This window comes from Psammomys obesus, unplaced genomic scaffold (genome assembly GCF_907164565.1).
Source record: "Psammomys obesus unplaced genomic scaffold, mPsaObe1.curated_primary_1811, whole genome shotgun sequence".
NCBI lineage: Eukaryota > Metazoa > Chordata > Mammalia > Rodentia > Muridae > Psammomys > Psammomys obesus.
In genome coordinates, this window is record NW_026585987.1 from 8,526,261 (window position 1) to 8,548,364 (window position 22,104).

At 41.6% G+C, this 22,104-nt stretch overlaps 1 long non-coding RNA gene across 1 annotated transcript; it reads left to right on the forward strand.

Moving 5' to 3' along the window:
- Nucleotides 1–501: 501 nt before the first annotated feature.
- LOC129671880 (uncharacterized) lies at nt 502–21,344 on the forward strand. Its single transcript, XR_008719439.1, has 3 exons — nt 502–732; nt 10,250–10,338; nt 19,494–21,344. It is a non-coding gene; the product is annotated as an uncharacterized LOC129671880 (long non-coding RNA).
- Nucleotides 21,345–22,104: the final 760 nt, after the last annotated feature.

Sequence of the window (22,104 nt, forward strand, 5' to 3'; positions counted from 1 at the left end):
GCCGTGTCACTGGGTAATAATGACTAGCATTTAATAACAATAATGAGCATTTATCAGGCACTTGTGGCCTGTTAGGTACTGATTCATCCCTTCCTATTTCCCTGAAGTCAATTGTAGGAGACTTTTGGGGTTTTGTTTCTTTGGGCTTTATCGGGTAGTGATGGTGGAGGTGGTGGTGGTGGTGGTGGTGGTGGTGGTGGTGGTGGTGTGTGTGTGTGTGTGTGTGTTTATTTTTCACAAAGGTAAAGGTGTTCAGTAACTTGCCTGAGGCCACACAACCACTCAAACCACCACATTTGGGCCCCTAACTAATTCTCCTAATGGCTCCTGGACTCTACCCCAGGAATTAGAGGTATGGCTGTTATGGCTGGCCGCTCCTAACTAACACTCCTAACACTTCTCGCTTCTCCAGGCTCACACAAATGGCTACCTGTACAGTTATGGCTTTAATGTAGCTGGATTATGGCTTTGCTGTTCCCAGAGGGTATGCTCAGCATTCCTTTCTGTTTCTCCCTAGTCCACGTATTGGTTTCAAGCCCCATTGCTGTGTCAGAGAAGCCTAAGGAAGAAAAGGGTTGTTTTAACTCACCGTTTGGGGGTACAGTCCTTAATGGTGGGGAAATGACGGCAGCTGTCATATCGCATTTGCAGTCAGCAGGCCAAGGCGGTATGTGTTGCTGGCCAGCCCACTTTCTCCTCGGCTACTACTTTCCCTTCTGCATTCCTCTTCAGGTAGGTGTGTGTGTGTGTGTGTGTGTGTGTGTGTGTGTGTGTGTGTGTGTATAGTTGAGTGTGTAAAAATGAATATGTGTTTGTGTGGTACATGCACATTGTTTGAAGGACAGAGGTCAACCTCTGGTGCCATCTGGATTTTGAATCCAGGCCTCTCACTGTGATCTGGGGCCCATGAATTAGGCTACACTGGCTAACCACTGAGTCCTAGGAACCTTCCTGTCTCTGTCTTCTCAGCACTGTGATTACAAGTACACATCACCATGCCTATTTTTTTATTATTATTATTTTAGGGCTTTTATTATTGTTTTTGTTGCTATGTGAGTGCTAGAAATCTGACAAAGGTCCCCACATATCCATGGCAAGTATTTTATAGACTGAGTTGCTGTCCCCCCACTCTGGTTCAAATATTATTATTATACATCAACACAGATGGGCTGCTGTTTGTTTGAATTCAGCATTATTTCTCTGTTGAGCCTTTCCCCTCTCCCATCCATGCCTGGACTCTCATCCTGTTTTTCACTTTTTGTGGGGCTCCTCCTTTCTTCCATTTCAAAATATCTTTTTACTTTATCCTCAAAACCTGCTAAAGCCAGGAGCAATCCTTGATGCTTCCCTGGGCTGAGTGAACTAGTTTGTTCTCCATATTTACATCTTAATTTCACACCCAAGTGACCTAGCGGCAGAGGAGTTTGACAGAATTACACTAGGGTTGTTTACTATTATGGATCACTGGGTTTTCAATACTTTCACCTTTAGGAAGTAGAAAGTATTTCACTTGAAGAATAAAGCCCTACCAGCATTCTTTCAGTGTAGCTTTCAACACATTTGCTTGACCAGTGAAGATTTCTCTCCTGCACTGGCAGAAACACTACCCTGATTTTTTTATATACAAAAAGGGAGTGGAAAAGGATTTTAAAAGAATAGAAAGTCCCAAAAGGCTACATGGCTATAAGGAAAGGCTAGGGAATGTCAGTTTCCAACCACAAAAAAAAAAAAAAAAAAACTGTAACGGCCAGGCAACATCTTCATAAGTCACAAAAGGAAGAAATGATATTCATGGCGAAGCACAAAGGATAAAACTCTAGCATCATCATTAGACTTCTAAATTCAATAATCAACAAACTTGTTGATGCTAATCACATGGCAATAAACAAGACAAACAGACAAAGTCCCCACTCCCTTACTTTGCAAGCCATTCTCATTAAAACCACCCCAGCCACCACGCCTTCAGTGTAGTCATGTGACCAGCGAGTGCTGTGATAGGACACAAGTTCTCCAAAAGGAAATATTGTTCAGTTGTAGCATTGACCAATTTCCATAGTGTAAATACTCTCACCATGGCTTATTCCAAGTCCCAAAGGTGAAGTCACTGGGGAAATTGGAGCGACCATTTATCCTCTGGGGCAAACTAGGTCTTGATCAGAAACAGTGGTGCCCCAAAGTAAGAGGCACTAGGTTTGTGGATGAAGAAATTCTAACATTTACTGGAAAGCCACTTGTCATGGGGTTCCTTTGGAAAGAGTCTCCCTGGTAATTTAATCAGCTCAAAGCAGAGAAGACCAGAGTAGAGGAGGGAAGAGCTAAGCTGTGGGGTCATCACTTGGCTCCTTGGATAGGATCAAGTCTGAGCCTCCTGACTACTTATATGAGACAGTGAATCCCTTCTCAGCCTTGTCTCCTTCCACCTTTAGCCGTTGTTTTTTGATCAGTCATTAATTTTCCTTTTATTAAACCTGCCTAAAGCTGGGTGCAGTGGCACACGCCTATAATCCCAGCACTCTGGAAGTCAGAGGCAGGAGGATTGCTGTGAATTCAAGGCCAGCCTGATCTACAGAGCAAGTCCAGGATAGCCACGTCTATACAGAGAAACCCTGTCTCAAAAAAATAAAAATAAACTTTGCTTATATTGGGTTTTGCTTTATTAAAAAAAAAAGCTTTTCAAAAGAACACTCCAGCAATGACAAAGTGCATTATCTCCCACACCTTCCACAGTTCACTCAGTCTAAAAAAACTTAAACTTCTCTGTCTCTACCAAGAAACCTGAACTGGTTACTGTCTTGTAAACACCAGACTCAGACTCAAGTGTTCAAAGTTGGAATAGCATCCTCTACTAAAAACACTCTTCCTATGTCCCTGCTTTGCATTAACTCATGAATTCAGTACATGCCTGACCAGGGACACGAAAGATGGTTACATGATTCTTGCACACATGACCTTGTGTTCTAAAGAGAGAAATTGACAACAATTAAACACAAAGATGAATGACAGATCATTACATTGTCACCTTGAACTCAGCAATTTTGGAGAACAGATTGAGTATATTTAAGGAATAATGACAGGGCTTGTTGTTTCACATGGCATAGTTTAGGGCAGAGAGGGCTACATGAAACGAAAGCTGGAGCCAGGGAATATTAGGAGCATGAGCAGGCATGTGGTAGTCGTGTTCTAGATCTGTCAGAAGGGGCAGCTGGAGCCCAGCAGGCATGAGGAGGTTGAAGGATATCTGGGGACCTGGTTAGGTAGAACATTGTTGGCCTCCAGGATTTTTAATTTTCTCTGTACCTAATGGGAGCATTCAAAAGATGAATCCCTGTGGTCCATCTACAGAGAAAGGACTGTAAGGATGAGTAGGAGAATCCATTGAGTGCCTGTTGTAGGAGGGAGAGGTCACCCTGGTTCTAGGTCTGTGGAGGAGCAGCATCATTACTTAACCCTGTCTTTCACTTGCTGCATCCCAGCCTAGATGCCTGTTCACCTGTGCTCTTGTTGATGTAGTACATACTGTACCTCCTCTCGGGCAGGACTTCCTAGGACCTACTCTCTGAGGCAGAAGGGTTTTAGAAATATTCCCAGTATAGTCTGTCATGGAGAAGGGAATGAGGCAGGGCTGAGCAAAGAAAGTTCATCAGCAATATGCAGAGTCTTGAGTTTCATATCTGAAATGACCCTTAGAGCTGTCCTGGGTTGTGATGAAAGACAGAGTTCTTCATACCCTGAACAGTAATCAATCATCTGGCAAAACCCTCAAAGGAAGAAGGCATGGCCTTGGGTGAAGGGAGTTGACAGCTGGGGGATCTTTGTTCGCAGCCTTCCCAATGACTTGAATAGTAAGACCATTATTCTTGAAGGGGGTGTCTTGGCACCCATATCATGGCTTCCACCACACTGCAACATTTCGAATTTGTCAGTGGAGCTATCCTGCTTTAATTTCTCACTCCTCTTGCTTAGCCTACAGTCTGATATTCTGTCATCAGAGTCACACCCCATGGTCAAAGCCAAGTGCTTCCTTATTGCCTACAGAGTAGCAGAAAAGTCTATGCTGTGTAATAGCACAGCACTCCGAACCTTCTAAAAGGCACATACCATCCACCTAATGCTTGTCTCATCATCTGGGCAGGCAAGCTCATTAGAACACCTTAAATTCCACAGTCCAACCCAAGACTCTTTCCTCCTACTTTACTTAGCAAAATCTTATTCTTTAAGACTAGTTCAAATGCTGCCTTCCTCTTTTGCCTCTGCTTCTATCCAAGTTTCCACTGTCAGAGGAGAGTGTGACTTGGTAAGAGCAGCAGCATGTCCTTGTTATTTAATCTCTCTTAGTCCCTAACTTCACAGTACACAGCAGCCACTCAGTATGTCAGTTTATCTCGGGCCATCCCAGGTTTTGTTTTTGTTTTTGTTTTCCCAGTGCCTAAATGACTCCCTAAGGAGTGACTGAAAGGAAGAATTCTAGACCCAAACAATTTATATTCAGGTTTGGCTCCATCTTTTAACAGCTCTAGAATTCTAAGCAAATTGCACGTTATGTTTCAATTTGCCCACCTCTAAGATTATGGTAATAATAATAGTTGGGATCAAATTAATTAGTCTAAGTAGAATCCTAAGAGCAATGGCTGCCCTTCATAAGCATATAGACAAGCGTTGGAGCGTGGCTTTACCTAGAGATTGCTAAAGGTACAAACTTTAGTTATATTAAGGACCCTTCTGAGTCACCAATTCCTATAGTTGCCCACAATCTCATCCTGAGTGCTGTTGTTTCTGCAATTCATAACCTTGATGAAGGGCCCTTTCACAGCTGCTCTGTGGGGAAATCTGTTCAGAGGGCTCTTGTTTTCTCTCAGGAACATTCTTTAATGAGTGAAGATATTCTTGCAAAACACTCTGGAATTCTGTGCTTTCCTGGGGCCCTTTCAATCTGGACGGAGACCTGGTTTTATAATGAAGATTATGCAGTTTTCCAGTGTGGAAATTTTTTGAAATGCACAAAGCATCATATTTATAAATGAATAGATTCACAGACACTTGCAAACTGAAAACAACCCTAGAGATTTCTTAGTCCAGGGGACAAGAAAACAAGAAGATTAAGTGACTTGCCTAATTCTCACTAACTTATCCAAGTTCTTGAGGGACAAAATTACTCAATAACATTATCCATTTCAGCCAAAAGATGCTATTTCATTCAGCATGTATAATTTGGACCAAAATAGACCTAACTTGTTAAATCTTGTCAGAACAAAAAGAGGAATTTGTTTATGTCTAGGACATTGTTTTACTTAAAATTTATCCTGATCTAGCATAACTTCTTCTTTGTCTTATAATTAACTTTTTCATATGAGGACAATTATCACTAGTATTTATTCAACTATATCTTCAATAATTTACTCAAAGGAAATTTAATTAAATTGTCTTTTATGTACCACATTAGGAACTAAGAACTGGAAACTTTTAAATGAATGAACCCTAGTGCTCTCTCAATGTATCACATCTATTGACTCTGTATCTACTGGGTTCGTCAAGGTCAAGCCACTTCAGACCATGGGTTCAGGCTAGGATGTGATCTTCAAAAGATAAGCATTAAATATTGTTAGTCAATATTTAGATTCATGATCAAGTTCAGAGCCTAGTTATCATGTCCATGGCATGAGAAGTGTTCTCAAGAAACAAATAAATAATATGCTCTAGTCTCCTTCTGTTCTTTGTTCTCTAGAGGTTGAGTTTTAGAAACAATCCAGGGTCAAACATGAGTCATCACAAATTTTATACCACGATATTATGTTATAATATAATTTTAATGAATGTGTGGAAATGTTACAATGCTTTGTTCACTAGTGTTAGGTGAGAAAATATATCACAGTCAAACAACTCTGCCAAGTTTGGGGGTGACACAAACATTAAGATTCCTTTTAGTGTGCTTCTTTTCCTGAAACTTTAACATGTCTAAAAGGAGAGGGAGCATTTGACAAGGTCAAAGTCACTTACCCTGTGTTTGCCAGGCACTGCATGAATACTTCAGACCAAGCTCAATTCTGTGTCTATAGGCTATCATAAACAAAGTATTGTTTTATCGACTAACACATTATTTTATTGCTATAGTTTAAGCCTCCCTTATTTTTTATATTATTAAAGAGAATAAATTATTCAAACCATGTATGTAAGACTCTTATGTGTACTTGATAATCATTATTAAAGCACCGTCAGCATCACTTTCCAAGCAAGTCTGAAAGAGGCTCAGACCTCTACCTTTTGCATTAGGAAGCAATTCCATTTGTTTACATGCTATCAAGAACCTGCACATTTTAGCTTCTGCTTCCTTTCTCATCTTCTCTCCCACCATTCTCCTATAGTCTAGCCCTTGACCCACAGCTGGGCTTGCCGTTTGGAACCTCACACTTATTAGTTCACTGGAAGAGAATGGACCCCTAGAGAATGGAGTCATACAAATCACCCCCCCCAAGAGATTAGTGTGTAATGCACAATTGACCCATCCATTCAAACTAGCCAGATGTTGCTGTGGCTTGTGACCTTGTTTTGGAAAAGGAGTCATTGAGAACTTCTGAGCTAGAATCTGCGCCCAAATATAAATCCTGATTCTGCTTACTAACTGGGTGATCTCAGGTCAGAGGACCAGTGGACTTTCTAGTGTCTATTCCCCAACAGAAAACTGGGGATAATGATAAACTTTATATGCCTGGGTTATTGTGTGATGACAATTAAATGAGAAAATATACCTCTTGCTTATCATATAAATCAGAATCCAGTGCACAGTAAGACTTCAGACAATATTAGCTATTGTTTCTAGAACGGAAACCTACCAAAATAAGTGTAAAGGGAATTAGTGTTAGACATTGTATTTTTCAAGATGTATTGATATTTTAAGTTCCTGTTGATTACTTTATCCATTCAATAATTACTCACACTGAAATAATTTCAAACATCACCAAAGCTCCTTGGCAGTCCCTCATCCTATTGCATGCATATGCAAATGAATGCATGAGTGGACATGGAAATGCAAATTCACAAATAAATCTATATTTTCACACTTACCCAATTTTCATCACTCCTCTCCATTCTCCAGCTATCCCTTTGTCTTCAACTTAAAATGCTTAAAAAGTGATCAAGACGAAGTTCCTAACTTCAGAGCTCTTTCGCTTCCTGCCTTCTAGTCTGTCAACTCCTCTGCTTCACATAGTTTCAACCATGTCTTCTTCAGTTGCTCTCCATCTTGTTTTTGAGACACTTTCTTTGAACCCAGACTTCCTGATCCTGCTACAGTGGCAGCCAGCAAGCTTTAGGAGTCTCCCTACCTTTGTCTCCACAGCCATGGGGTTAGAATTGCATGCCACCGCACATGGCTATTCCATCTCTCTTTCCTTACACATTCTAAACTCCTCATCCCGTGCAGGGGTCCTTCAAGCTGTTTCCTAGAATCCTTCTTCCCATCCCTACTCTTTGCCCTGACTCTGATATACTGGCCTCAGAGATTCCTTCCAGTTGCCCAGGTTTTCACCATAGTTGCAATCAAGCGATCCTCTTTACTGTGTTCTTCCTTAGTCAAATCATGCTGAAAGACCAAGAGGACAAGGGCCTTCTCTTTTGTTTACTCCAGGTCTGTCTGCCAGCTGACACACTCCATTGCAGTTCCATTTGGCAGAGGAAAATTCAAACTCATGTCTTCCTAATTCTTAGTGTAGGCCTTACACCACCATCACTACCCCAACACATAGTAGTTTCTACAATCTGCATGTCTACTTCCATCATTGCCCTTAGTGTAAGCTATATCCACTCTCAGCTTTCTATCCTAAGCTCTATTCAGTCCTTACCTGTAATAATTTATTTTTCATCTTATCAAGGCAGCCCTCATTGTTCTGCCTTTGAGCAGGGGCTTTCTCTGACATGGGCTCCATTGCCTGCTCTTTGATCACTTCCCCCTGGTGGGGGGTCCTTTCCAGGCCACAGAGAAAGAGGATGCAGGTAGTCCTAATGAGGCTTGATAGATGGGGGTCAGTTGGTAGGAGTGGAGGGCTTCCCCTTTTTGAGGACTAGGGGAGGAGGATAGGGAGAGAGAGGCAGGGAGGGTGAGACCAGGAGGAGACAAGGGAGGGGGCTACAATCGAGATGTAAAGTGAATAAATTATAAACAAAATTATTCAAATTAAAAAATATTCCCAACCAAAATGTAGATCTTCATCTTGTTTTCTGAGAAACATCAGTTCCCAGACCCCCTGAAGAGCCATAAGTATCTCATACAAAATGATATAGAACATTAGTGTAACGTGTGTGTGCACTTTAAATATATATCTGTATTATTTATAAGGAAATGTAAATTCTACAAAGATAGTTGTTCTGTTATTGTTGTTTAAGTAATAATGATCAGAGAAAAGTCTATATATTTTCACTACTTAAAAACATTTTTTTTCAGGCCTGTGAGATGGGTCAGTATACTGAGCTGGAAAATGCTCTGTACTGCACACCTCTTGCATATCATCTCTACTTAAGCATGCCCTCCAACTACAGGCTCATCCTGTTCCTGCTTCTGAGGCCAGTCCCGTCCTTTGGAGAAAGTTAAGCTGGGTTTGGATGACTTGAGTGGGCCAGTGTCATCACTTTCGCCCCGACATTCAGAATAGTAGAACTGAAGAGGAGCCTGACTAAGTCTGTTTTTTCATCTCTCTCTGGCCTAAGCTTATGTGTGTTACTGGTGTTTTCACTTCAGTGGACACAGAAGTTCAGAGGAATGTGAAAGGGGAAGAAATTTTGGGCACACACCCTAACCCTGGTCTCTTAGCTATGCTACCCTATCAACTTCCTCTCTGAGCCTGCTTCCTCATCTCTACTTTAGGGACAGTATTTCAAGCTTAAGGTTGTGAATGGCAAAGAGCCTCCTGCTGGTCTATGTCACCATCACCATCTGGCTATCCCCATATATATCTATATATCATCTGTATATCTATAGATCATCTATATATCTAATCTATATATCTGTCTATATCTATATCTATCTATCTATCTATCTATCTATCTATCTATCTATCTATCTATCTATTTATCTATCTATCTATCTACCTACCTACCTATCGAGGGGTAGTATATACAGTATTCTGCTCATGAATTTGACTAGCTAACTTTTCCCTACCACTCCATAGACACATTCAGCCTGTCTACCAAGACGCTCATTGACGCAGAGTTAGCTAGACTTCCTGGTGCTGACTGCATGTGTTGGAATTCCACTTACCTTGCCCCAGTCTACACAGTCATTGTTAGCCTCTGCTGTCTTTCCCCACTCCCTCTGGGTCAGCACATTACCCCAAGCCTCGTCTTCCCCAGCAGGGCCTGCACACAGCTTCTCTCCAGAGGCAAGGGTCAGCATGATCTAACCTGATAGGCCCACATCCCTAGCTCTACCACTGCCTTGGGTCAAAGCCTTGGGAAGGGCAGGAGAGCTTGTACCTCCCTGGGCTCTGCTCAGCTAACAGGAAACCTGAAATTACAACAGGCATATCTTTCGATGCAGAGCTTGCTTGAATTTTCTTGCTTCCACTTGACTGTAATGTGAGCCAGCACTGGGAGCCATAGAAACAGGACACCATTCAAAAAGCAAACAACCCTAAGTGCCAAGAGTCAACACGCCACACAGCCTCCAGTGGAGGAGGCTGGGTCTCCAGGTTGGCCATCGCTTTTCAGACACTGACATGACATCAGACAGCTTCTTTGGCAAGTACCACAGTGCTGTCCGGTGGGCAGGGACTTACTTGGACACAATGGTTATTTGTCTGTGATAAGAAAAGATCAAGCAACCAAGGACATAATTATTTCTACCTGATGTTTTCCTGCATACTTGTTGTGGGAGGGATTTGAAGGAAAATCCACATGCAGCTCAAGCTCAAACTTGTGAAACTTAGTAAAGCAGGATTCTGACAACTCAGTTTTTAATTAGAAATGGATATCTGGACTGAGTCCCAAAGTGCCTCCATAAGCAAAACCATAGATTGAACCACAAGGCATTTGTCTGAGATAAAATTGAAACTCATTCGTCAAGCTGTCAGGGGAATCGATGATTTGAACCGACACTGATGACATAAACAGATACTCAAGGTTATGAGAGTTTTGTGAAAAGCTCAAAGCATTCAAAAATACCAGTTGAAAAGACTACTGTGATTTCATTTCTGAACATCTGGCCATGGTATCCGGCCAGCTTTCTCACCTTTCTCTCTTTTCTTCTAACTCTGACTTCTAGAAGGTTTTTACAAGCAAAAGCGAGCAAGCAAACAACAGAGTCTACAATTGATGAGCCCCTTCATATCACCGAACACCCAGTGCATGGCAGTGAGTAGCCTTTTCTCACTTTTGCAGAACAAGAAGTAAGCTGGAGGGGGGCAAGACAGAATTGCCTGTTTTCCTAGTTGCCTCTGTGTGCTGGAGAACTGCATGTCGACTTGACACGAGCTAAAATTACTGGAAAGGAGGGAACCTCAATTGAGAAAATGCCTTCTTAAAACTGGGCTGGCTTCAGGCAGGCAAACAGGTAGTTTTCCTAGTTAACGGTTGACAGGGGGAGGTCCTTGCTCACTGTGGGCAGGGCCATCCCTGGGCTGGTGGTGGTCCTGGGTGCTCTATGAAAGCAGGCTGTGAAAACTAAGGAACAAACCAGTTAGCAGCACCCGTCCATAGCCTCTATAGCAGCTCCTGCCTACAGGTTCCTGCCCTGTTGGAGTTTCTGTTCGGGATCCCTTTTGGTGATGGACTAACAATGTGAAAGTGTAAGCCAAATAAACCCTTTCCTCCCCAGCTTGCGTTTTGGTCATATTTTTTGTCTCAGCAATAGAAACTCTACCCAAGTGGCTCTATAACACTTTCTACACTAACCTGGAGATGGAATGAATGCTTGTGACCATATCAAGAGAGAGAAATGGGAAAGGGTAAAGACTTCTTGATGTGCATGGTCACATAAGTTGTGTATGGATTGTATACACCAAAGTTATTTTTTCTGTACATTCATATGTTGAAACTTAAACTCCAACCACAACCAAGGAGAGTTTAACATCTAGCTAAATAAAATTCGCTTATGTTCTACTTTGTCTTTTGAACACTGGCAAACAAAGGCAGCTATTATATTTATATTTAAAAAGAGGAAATCACACTGTTTTCCAAGAGGGCTGGACTGATGTACATTTCTATCAACAACGGACAAGGGCTCCTTTTCCTCTGAGTCTTAGGCAGGCTCTCGTGAGACTCTGGCAGACATTCAACTCACTATGCAGCTGTAGTGGTCTGAATAAGAATGACCTCCAATTGACTCATATATTTGAATGATTGTTCCTCAGTTAGTAGAACTGTTTGGGTAGGGCGAGAAGGTGTAGCCTTGTTGGAGAAGGTGTCCATGCCATTCCCAGTTAGCTCATGCTTGTGGAGCAAAATCTAAGTTCTTCGCTACTGCTCCAATGCTATGCCTGCTGCCTTGCCTGACTGCCTGCTACTGTGTTCTCAGCTTGATAGCCATGGGCTCACCCTCTGAAACTAATTTACTAAATGAAAAACTTTCTTTAATAAGTTGCCTTGGTCACTGCGATTAGTCAAGGCAGTAGAAGTAACTAAGATAGTAGCCAAGGCTGACCTGGAATCGTCAGTCTCCTGTCTCCACCCTCCAAAGTCTGGAATGAGATGATATATCATTTGCGTTTCTTTTCTGTTTATTTACAGAAAGATTATTTTACCCTTTAAAAATGTACTGTGTGTGTGTGTGTGTGTGTGTGTGTGTGTGTGTGAGTCTAAGTATGTTTTTATGTCTCAGCAGAGGTTTGGAGATCAGAAAATGACTTTCAGGAATCAGTTCTCTCTCCCCTCTGCCTTGTTTCTACAGCCCAAATTTCAGGATAGATGACCCATGAGCTTCTGGGCAGTTCTCCATTTCCACCTGCCCCCCTCTCACCATAAGACTGCTTGGAATACATGTAAGAACCATGACATCCTGCTGTTTATATAGGCTCAGCAGGTTGAACTCCAGTGTCAGGCTTGTGTAGCAAGCCCTGTGAGCCTTCTCTCAGCCCACATTCTATAGTTCTTTGATGATTAGTGATGTTGAAAATTTACTTCCATAAACTTGGACATTGCTATATATATTTTGAAAAGCATTTGTTAAATAATTTGTCCATTTCTTTTTTTAAAAAGATGTACTATACACATATATAGAATTCTCATTGTATCAACTAAAATTGTGAAAAAATTCTTTTCAGAAAAGAAATTCTTTAAAAAAAAATCCTCATTTTTATGACATTTTCCAAATTGTTGATAAAATACAGCTAATATCTAGATCTTGATAGAGCCCCGAGTTGCCTCAAGAATGACTCTGGAGTGAAATCACAGTGCACACACAGAATGTTGCTCATTAATTAATTAGTTAATTAATTAACCACTAATGGACCACTTTACTTGTCTCCTCTTACCCTGAACTTGTTCTGCTGTGACATATAAGAGGCTGGGCAAATTAAAAATGTTTTTCTGTAAAAGAGACTTGGTACAGAGGATCTTCGCGTAAAGCAGGAATGTCAATAGAAATCATAATGAAGACTGATCTGCCTTTCTTAGCACTACTTTTAGAATTCTTGGTGGCAAACAGCTCTGATTCTTACCTTTAGTAACTGAATTAAAGGGACAAGAAACTGCCACCATTTTTTTCCTTAACATTTATATATCTGCAGAAAAATCTGGCTTCCACACAAACCAAATCATTGTGAATATAAAGCAAGTTTAGTATGTATGCACACTCAACATTTTTTTTTTTGAAAAAAAAAATAATCAGCAACGTTGAAGTAGAAGATGCAGCTTCATATGGCTGAAATTAGATCTAACAGCAATCTTTAATACTAAATTTTTCTCTGGCAGCCGGGCGTGGTGGCACATGTCTGTAATCCCAACATTATGAGAGGCAAAAGCAGGAGGATTTCTATGAGTTCTAGGCCAGCCTGGTCTACTAAGTGAGTCTAGGACTACCAAGGCTACACAGAGAAACCCAGTCTCAAAAACAAACAAACAAACAAACAAAAAAGTTCTCTGGCATTTTCCCAAGAAGAGAGATCACTTTTTTCCCTCCCTCCCTCCCTCCCTCCCTCCCTCCCTCCCTCCCTCCCTCCCTCCCTCTCTCCCTTTCATCTTTTCTTCTTTCCTTCCTTCCTTCCCTCCTTCCTTCTTTCCTTTTTTCTCTCTTCTATTTTCTTGAGATTATAATACAATTACATCATTTATCACTTCCCTTTTCTTCCTTCAAACACCCTCTTATGTGCTCCTCCTTTGTCTTTTTCAAATTCGTGGCTTCTTTTTTGCATTCATTTCTGTTATATGCATACGTATGTGTAATATATAATATATATTCCCAGATATAACCTGATCAGTCTGTATAACATTACTCACATGTGTTTCCAAAATAGATGGGGGAAAGCCCACAAGGCCTTCCCTAAGGAAATAGCTTAGTAAACTAAGGAATGCTAAGAGCAGGAGAGAGCTAGAAGAGAGCATAGAAATTGGTTATCCAATAGCAAATGGTCAGCCCTGAAAACATACACATAAGATCATTTTCTTACTTCAAGTAATTTGGAGTGACTGTTAAAAATGTATCTTAGGAGGACTCTTTCTTGCAAAAACAGCATATGAGCTTCCTTTTCTGTCACATTGTTGGTCCAGATGCTATAATGTGAACACTGCAGTCATTTTTCTCCTTTACTTCCTGTCTTAGTCCATATTCTGTTGCCATCAAAAAATACTCAAAACAGAGTAACTGAAAGGATAGAAAGGTTAGAGGAATTGGAGTTTTTTTTGACTCGTAATTTGGAGATGGGAAAGTTGAAGACAAAGGTAGCAGCATTTGCTTGGCATCAGTAAGGCACTTCGTCCTGCCTCACAGCATGCACAATGCAGCATGTGAGATGCAAACTGGCAGCTTGGTTCTCTCCCTCTTCTAAAGTCAACAAACCTCCAGGGAAACCTGTCTTTACGGCTGCTTCTTATCCTGATTTCCTCCCAAACATCCTTCCTCCAATTAATACATTTGGGAGCTTGCATCCAAGCTGTAGGAGTCTGTTCTGTTGCTTAAGGGTACCACAACACACCCCATCTTTTTAATTCACCTCTGTGTAAATACACTTCTGTGTCTACAGTGGGCATTTGGCCCAGTTCTGGTCAATACATGGAGTGTTGCTCTCCTCAGTGACTGGTCAAGATTGCTTTTGGTCTGAGCCAAAACAGTGAGCCCTTGTTCGGGATTTCTAAACTGATGGCCACCATGACATCTTGTTCCTCATGGGAAAGTCTACAGATAAGGGCACTCAAGGAAGAATGTAAAGCTAATAATAGCTTAAAGCCATCCTTTGACGACTTAGATTCAGCTGCAAGCGAAGACCTGATTCCAGCTGGATGGCTTTACTCTGTCTTTGCTCCCTGCTTCCTAACCCCCTGGTCATTTCCCAAACACCTTCTCAGACTTCCCTTGGTCACACCTTCCTAGTACTTCCTAGCACAAACCTCTTGCCTCGATAACCGCTTTACCTGTCCTCACACTGTCCAGGCAGTGCAATGCCTACCTGGTCTCTCTCACATGAGGACTTGCACACAAACCTTGCCTTTTCACTTACTGATGCTGTCGCCCACCCTCAGCAGGTCTTCTTCCGAAGAGAAGTCTTATCTGTTTGTCTTGCCCATTCGTCTTCATCTTTCTCACAATGTGCATATTCAATTTTGTCACCACACAGCCATTTTATTAAGGCACTTTGAATTAAGTTACCTGTTTCTTCATAAGCCATTGAACAGACTGAGAAGATTGGATTTAGGAATGTGCTTGTGTATACATATATATACATTAGTTTAACAGCAATCAGTAAAAAAATTTAAAAAAAAGAGACCATGAATTTGAAAGAGAAGGGTATATAAGGGAGGTTTTGAAAGAGGAAAGGGAAGGGGAAAATGATGTAATTGCATTACAATCTTAAAAATAAAAGAAATAATAAAAAAGCAGACTGACCTTTTTGGAACGAGTTAAGGACTACTATTCAAAAACAACATAAGCCTATGTTCTATGTAAAATATTTTGTACTAAAATGTATTGAGTATAAACTAAACCACAATTAAAGTGATATCATATAGACATGTAGACGAGGACCCTTCCTGATGCCTCCTTCAAATGGGACTTATTCAAATGCATGAAGCCCTAGGTTCAATGTCTAGCACTGCATGCATTGAAGGTGGTGCAAACCTATAATTCCAGCACTCTGGAGGTAGAGGCAACATGGTCAGAAGTTCAAGGTTATCCTCAGCTACTTAGCCAGTCTGCAGCCAGCAGCCAGTTATATATGAGATCTTATCTCAAAATAGGTAAATAAAATAATATACCTATAGTTGAACTTATTCCAGGACCACTAAATTATAATGTCTAGAAATTGGGCCTTGGAATACCCAGTTATGAATAAATTCCAACTACCTTCAAAGCACATGAGGCCTTAAGCAGCACTGCAGTGTCTGTGCATGTCTGTAGATATTCTTTATATATAGTATATGATGATACAATGTTCTTGTGGAATGTATACAATTTACCCTTGTTCTTTCAAATGCTGATTTCTCTACCCCACTATCTGGTTTCTAAGCATCACCCTTCTCAAGTTTGTGTAAACATGCCACCATTTGTTCTCAGTAATTTTAAAGAAACAACCAGCCAATACTGAGCAATGGAGAGAATAGGGTGGGGCATCCTGGAGGGGAGGAGAAGGAAGGGAGTGGGAGGAGTTGGAGAGAAGAGATCAGGAGGAGATGACTTGGAACCACCAGGAGAGATGAACTGGACCTAAGATATGACTAAAAGCAAGTATAATGTGAGAAATCTGAATGGGAGGAAACAATGTTGGCTTGGGGGTTTAGGATGGAGTAACTATTGACCAGCATTGAGCTTTAGGTTAATTAAATAAATCCTAGTCTCTGTGTGGTGATCCGGGTATGCAGCTGGTTTAGGAATAATGACCGTTTAACTAAAACATAAATCAATATTAAACATTAATAATTGACAACAAGTATATGTATTCTTTTTCTTTTCTTTTAACTGTAAAGTGTCTGATTTAGTTTAATTCTGTTGCTATGAGAAAAGCACTCTAGCCAAAAGCAACTCAGGCAAGAAAGTGTTTATTTCAGCTTACAGGTTAGAGCAAATCATTGAGGAAAGCCAGGGCTGGAGCTGATTCACAACTTAGAGGCAGGCCTGTTTGCTATTCTACAGCGCATTACCTCTGACTATGGAACCCACTTAACTAAGAGGCACAGCCAGAGTGACGGAGAATGATGTTTCTTGTTTGGCTTAAGGCTCAGTTTGTACTCAGCCAGCCTACTCACACAGATCAGAACCACCTGCCTAGGGAGGACGTTGCCCACAGTGGGCTGGATTCCCCCCACCCACATCTATTATTAACCAAGATAATCCCCAACAGACATGTCCATAAGACACTTTGACATAATTAATTTCTCAGTGGAGGTTTGTTCTCTCAGATGTCTGTAGACTATGCCAAGTAACAGTTAAGGCGAACCAGGATGCTCTCCAAGTGTAAAGAAAGAATATCTCATTTAGAAAATTGAGACAGAATGTAAACACCTCAGGTAATTTAGAGGTTATGTGTACTAGCCAGTGTTGGCTAATATACATGTGAGAATGACTGGCTGAAAGGATTAGTGATCAACAACTTCAAATGTTTCATTCTTAGGCATTCTTATTTCCACTGTTAGATGTGACAGAATTCTGGATGAAACAAGAACAAAACACGAGAACTCTTTCCGCATACAGCTAGAGCAGAGGATAAAAAGAGCAGGTGGCCAGCGGCCAGCTCTTGAGTTGTCTACTCAGAAATGGCAAAGGTTTCCCATAGCTACCTTACATGGGCCAAATCAGGTTGGACGACTTGTGTCAATGGACTAGTAAAGACAGAGAATGTATCTACAGAAAAGGGTATACCAGGGAGGAACACCAAATATTTTGAAGGAAATGTAACTGACCTAACAGGACTTTTGATAAAGTCAGAGGAGGGAATCAGTGGTCAGATGAGTGTAGGGCCAGTTACACACTACTATGTAGTATGCAAACCAACTCAAAAGGCCCTCGTCCTGCAGTGGAGAAAAGGAAAACCAAATTGGTTAAACCCTGTGGGCCATGTTTATTTCCATTGGCTACCTGTTCTTTCTTTTTCTTTTTCTTTCTTTTCTTCCCAGACAGGGTTTCTCTGTGTAGCCTGGGCTGTCTTGAACTCACTTTGCAGGCTGGCCTTGTATTCATAGATACCTGCCTGCCTCTGCCTCCCAGAGTGCTCGGATTACAGCCTTGCACCACCATGCCTGGCTTCCATTGTGGACTTTCAAGCAGAATCTCAACATACCTCAACAATGTGGGCTGCGCTAGGCTGGGGAGCCTCTGTTACAGACACAGCGCTGCCTTGCTGTTTTCTGCAGAAAAGTGTGAATTATGGGAAATCCCCAGCAGAATATCTCACCACAAACTTTCAGCTACTAACATCTTTAAACAAACAGACAAAAAAACAAATCTAGTATTCCAGTAGGTGTTCTAAAAAGCCTGGGGAATTCTATGCAAATATCTTTAATATTATGCTAACATTATGCTAATATTATGTTACAGGCTGTTGAAATTTAATAGTGTTAATGGAGAGCTCAGGTGAAGTGACTCTAAAAAGCTGGTTCTTCCGGGTAGGTGAGAGTTCCAGAAAAGATTTTGCTTTTAAACCCTTTTCATGACTCTGTTTGGAATTAGGCAATTCCTGTAAGTTAAAGCAGCACACCTTTGTTTCCCCGTTTATGGGAAACTTGACTTTAAAATTCACAAGCAGCTCTGTAGATATAAATACACACACACACACACACACACACCATTGACATCACTGGAGCGTTTCTGCTTTCTTTTCTCTCATTTCAAGTACCTCCTTACACCTCTCCTTCCTAGCCTCCATGATGCGTAGCGTTTCTGCTGCTATTTCTTGGTCTTGTTCCAAATTATCAGCCTCTCAGATAAAAGGTCCCTGGGTATTCTCTTAGATTTACTCGTCAGTAATGAGTTCCTCCAGTGTCTGCCTCTGATGCTCCAAAGTCCCTGTCTGCCTCTGCCATAGTGAGGGGATTCATGGTGTGGCCTCCTCACTCAGCTGAATCTGTCTGTTCTGCTTGTTGTTCCTGGGCCATGTGCCCCTATTCCAAGGTCTTCACCTGATGCCATACCTTCACCTCACAATTCACCTCACAATTCTTCCTTCTCCTGTTACCATAGTTTCACTAACAACTGTGTCTCTTAAACAAACAAAAAAACCTGTCATGATCTCTAGTCCCTCCACTTCTGTCATTCCTAGCTGCCGAAGGATGCCCAATAGCCTGTGTGATATTGGAAATATGAGAGCTGACACTTTCTTTCTATCTCCTCATGCCCCTGTGTTCAGATAGGATGCCATTTGCTGGTGTTCTAAATACAGTCTAAAGGTTAGAAAGAGAGCGTGTGCTACCCACTTTTTATCCTCTAAGCCAGGCATGGGAATGAACCACCTTAAGTCTCAGTACTTGACAGGCTAAGACAGGAGTATGGTGTTTGAATTAGAATGGCCCCTATAGGCTCATAGATTTCAGTGCTTGGTCACCAGGGAGTGCCACTGCTAGGAAGTGTGTCACTGGGGGATGGGCTTCGGGGTTTCAGAAGCCCAAGCCTGGTCCAGTCTTCCTGCTGCCTGTAGGTTCAGATGTAGAACTCCCAGTTACCATGTCAGCCTGTGTGCGGCCATGCTCTCCAACATAAGGATAAACGACTAAGCATCTGAAACTGTAAGCCAGCCCAAAATAAATGCTTTTCTTTAGAAGAGTTGCTGTGGTCATGGTGTCTCTTCACAGCAATGGGACAGTGACTAAGACAGAAGGCAGGCTTGAAGTTAGCCTGAGGTCACAGAAAGAGACCTGTCTTAGAAAAAAGAAAAGAAAATCAGCCAGTTTCTCTGTGCCTCGGTTTGCTCATCTGTTAAGAAATAAACCACTTGCCCACCAGAACTTAACAAATCCCCGCTGTTTAGTACATCACCTGTGGGGCTGACGAACAAGGCTAAAGTTGATACTGACCAGAAATGTACCAGCCAACCCCATACCCACCCTCACTGGCTAGCTTTCATAGTACTAGATGGTGCTAGGCAGGCTCCCAGAGTTGGAGGAGGGGAGTCATCTCCTTTCCCCAGCTCTGAACTCTGGGTGCTGAAGTAAAGACTGACGTGGCAAGATATATCTGTAGTTGTAACAGTTGTATGAATCTTATAAATATAACCAACTGCGGTCTGATTTAATTGAAGGGCCATTGCATGAGTGGAAATACAACCATGGTTGGGGAGCGCAGAGGCCCCAGGAACAAAACTACTAACACTATTCTGGTAAATAGAGGTAGTATCCAACTACCTTCTAAATCCTTGTCTCTGTACCCACAGGTTGGAGCAGCTACCAGACCTCATCAGAGAAGTGTCTTCTGACACCATATGGCGATTAATGCAAAAACTTGTATCTGGTTAAAGTACAGAAAATAAGGGTCAGTGGAGTGCTCGGCTATAAATGAACCATCCACATCACATCCCTCTCCCAAGACTCAGAACCACAGAAGAAGAAAAGGTAGAAAGATGATACGAGTCAGATATCTGAGAAGACCAGAGCAAAACTGTCTTCTGCACGTAACAGGACTCTTTCATGTCACTCCTTGGCTTCTGCTAGGTTTCTACCATTTAAAGACAAAAATTCAAGGTTTTCAGTATGGTCTTTAGGATCCTTTAACATTCTGTCCCCAGACTACCTCTGCTTTATATCTGACTTCCTACTCACTATACACAAAATTTATTCCTTGGCCCACAATCAAATTTCTCACTGTCTTCAGACATTCTATGCCCTGCCCTAGCTTTGTGCCTCTATTTAAGTCAGCTTTATTAAGGCAACCTGCTATAACAACCATCCTCACTTCCTGTGGGGCTTAAACATATGGGGTTAGTTCCTGCTGTATTAATTATACATTTTTTTGCAGGCGTTCCTTAGCTCTATTTCAGAGTCTTGATTCTGGTAGCAAAAATGAGCCACCCCTTTCTGACATGGATTTCTCCCATAGAAAGGAAACAGAAACATTGGAATGTCTTGACAGAGTTTAAGGTTTTGATTGAAAATGCACAAAACTCTTTTAACTAATATTTTATTGTCCCTAAGCAAGTTGAGGAACCAGCCTTGGCCTTAATCAGGGGTGGGAAGTCTAAACCTATCACAGGAAGATGAAAGAAACAATTAGCAATAACAATATAATAATCCTCTCAGGTTCCCTGTGTTTGAAATGCCCCTGCATGTCTTTCCTCCTGCTCTGTTGACAAGAGCTTTTACTGTTGCCAGCAGGCACAGTCATCTCACTGGTCTGCATTTGCTCAGGATTCTGGCCTCACTTCTGATAAAGGGCTTATCAGTGTATGCCACAAAGAGTATCTGTTTACATCTCTCGTGGGCAAGGATCACTTCTTGGTTTCCCTCTTCCCAGTCCCAAGCACCTCAGAACATGTTGACAGAAAGAATGAAGAAAGCGGTTTGTTACTTTATCAGGCAAGGCAGGAAAAAACATTTTTCTGTATAAGCAGATGTTTGTGACACTACATCTTTATTTGTGAGTAGGAGATGTGAAGACAAGTGAGGAAGGCAGTTTTAACCTTTTTTTTCCACACCACTGAATGTTTGTGTCATTTTCTTATTTTTCCTTCTGTCTGTTGCTATGTACCAAGAGCAAAGGTACTGTTTACGCATGTAGCCGTGGGCTATAAGAATACTCTATTCAAATGAAGACAGATCATGTCTTACAACGTTTGTAAAACTTGGCTATAAATCAGAGGATTTATGAAACAGACAAAACCATAAAAATTATCTCAATGAATCACCAGTTTCTTGTTTTGGAAACTTTTTTTTCCTTGAAAATACTACAAGAAATCGCTGAGCTGTTCAGTTTTGTCCACAGTGTACTGCAAATTCATCTGCAGCAGGTCCTTATTTAGTGACTCATTCAGCAAAGGTCCTCATTCGGTCCCTGTCACTCACTCAGTCCCTGTCACTCCTCCCTGAAGGTCACTGAGCCCTGTGCTTGCCCTGCCCCCAATATCCTCCTGCTCTGCTCCAAGGCCCGTTTAATATGGATAATGTTTGAATCAGGCACTATTTAACTTCTCTCCCTGCTTTTTTGTCATGGTCCCCCAAACAGAGTACAGTCCCTCCCAACAGACAACCCCAGGACTCATGATTTCTTGTCTAATAAAATTTTGACTTTATGATGATGTAAGAGTGATACATATTCAGGAGTAATCACACCCTAAATTTTGAACTTCAATTCTTCCCCACCCAGAGGAGAAATACTCAGCATGGTGCTATCACAGTGCAGGGCAGTGCAGTGAACCACAGCTCCCAGGTCTCCGGGGGTCACAAGGGTTAACAATAGAGCTCTGTACATGCTATGTGGTTAATGCATGATGCTGGAGAGTCAAATGTTTTTTTCACCCAAATGTGGGGGTGTGAGAGCCCCACTGGGGGCTCATGATCACCTGGATTTGTTTATGTGTCTGTTTCTTCTTAATGGAACCAGAGTCCTCTGCCACCATGCACTTTAATTCTCTTTACTTGGAGTTGGCAGCCAGCACTAGAGCAACATGCTCAATTAATGTTTAATACATTAACCTGCTGTTAAACTGAAGACAAAACTTGCAGTTGGTAAATTTTGTAGTCTGTTAAGAGTAAGATTTTACCCAGGTTTCTCCTTCTTGCTTAGCTTCTTTAGGTGTACAGATTTTAGTACGATTATCCTATAGTATATGTCTAATAGCCACTTATTCTGCTTCTGGGATACCTCACTCAGGATGATCTTTTCTAGTTCCCACCATTTGCTTGCAAATTTCATGATTTCCTTGTTTTTAGTTGCTGAGTAGTATTCCATTGTGTAAACGTACCACAGTTTCTGTATCCATTCCTCAAATGAGGGACATCAGGGTTGTTTCCAGATTCTGGCTATTATGAATAAAGCTGCTATGAACATAG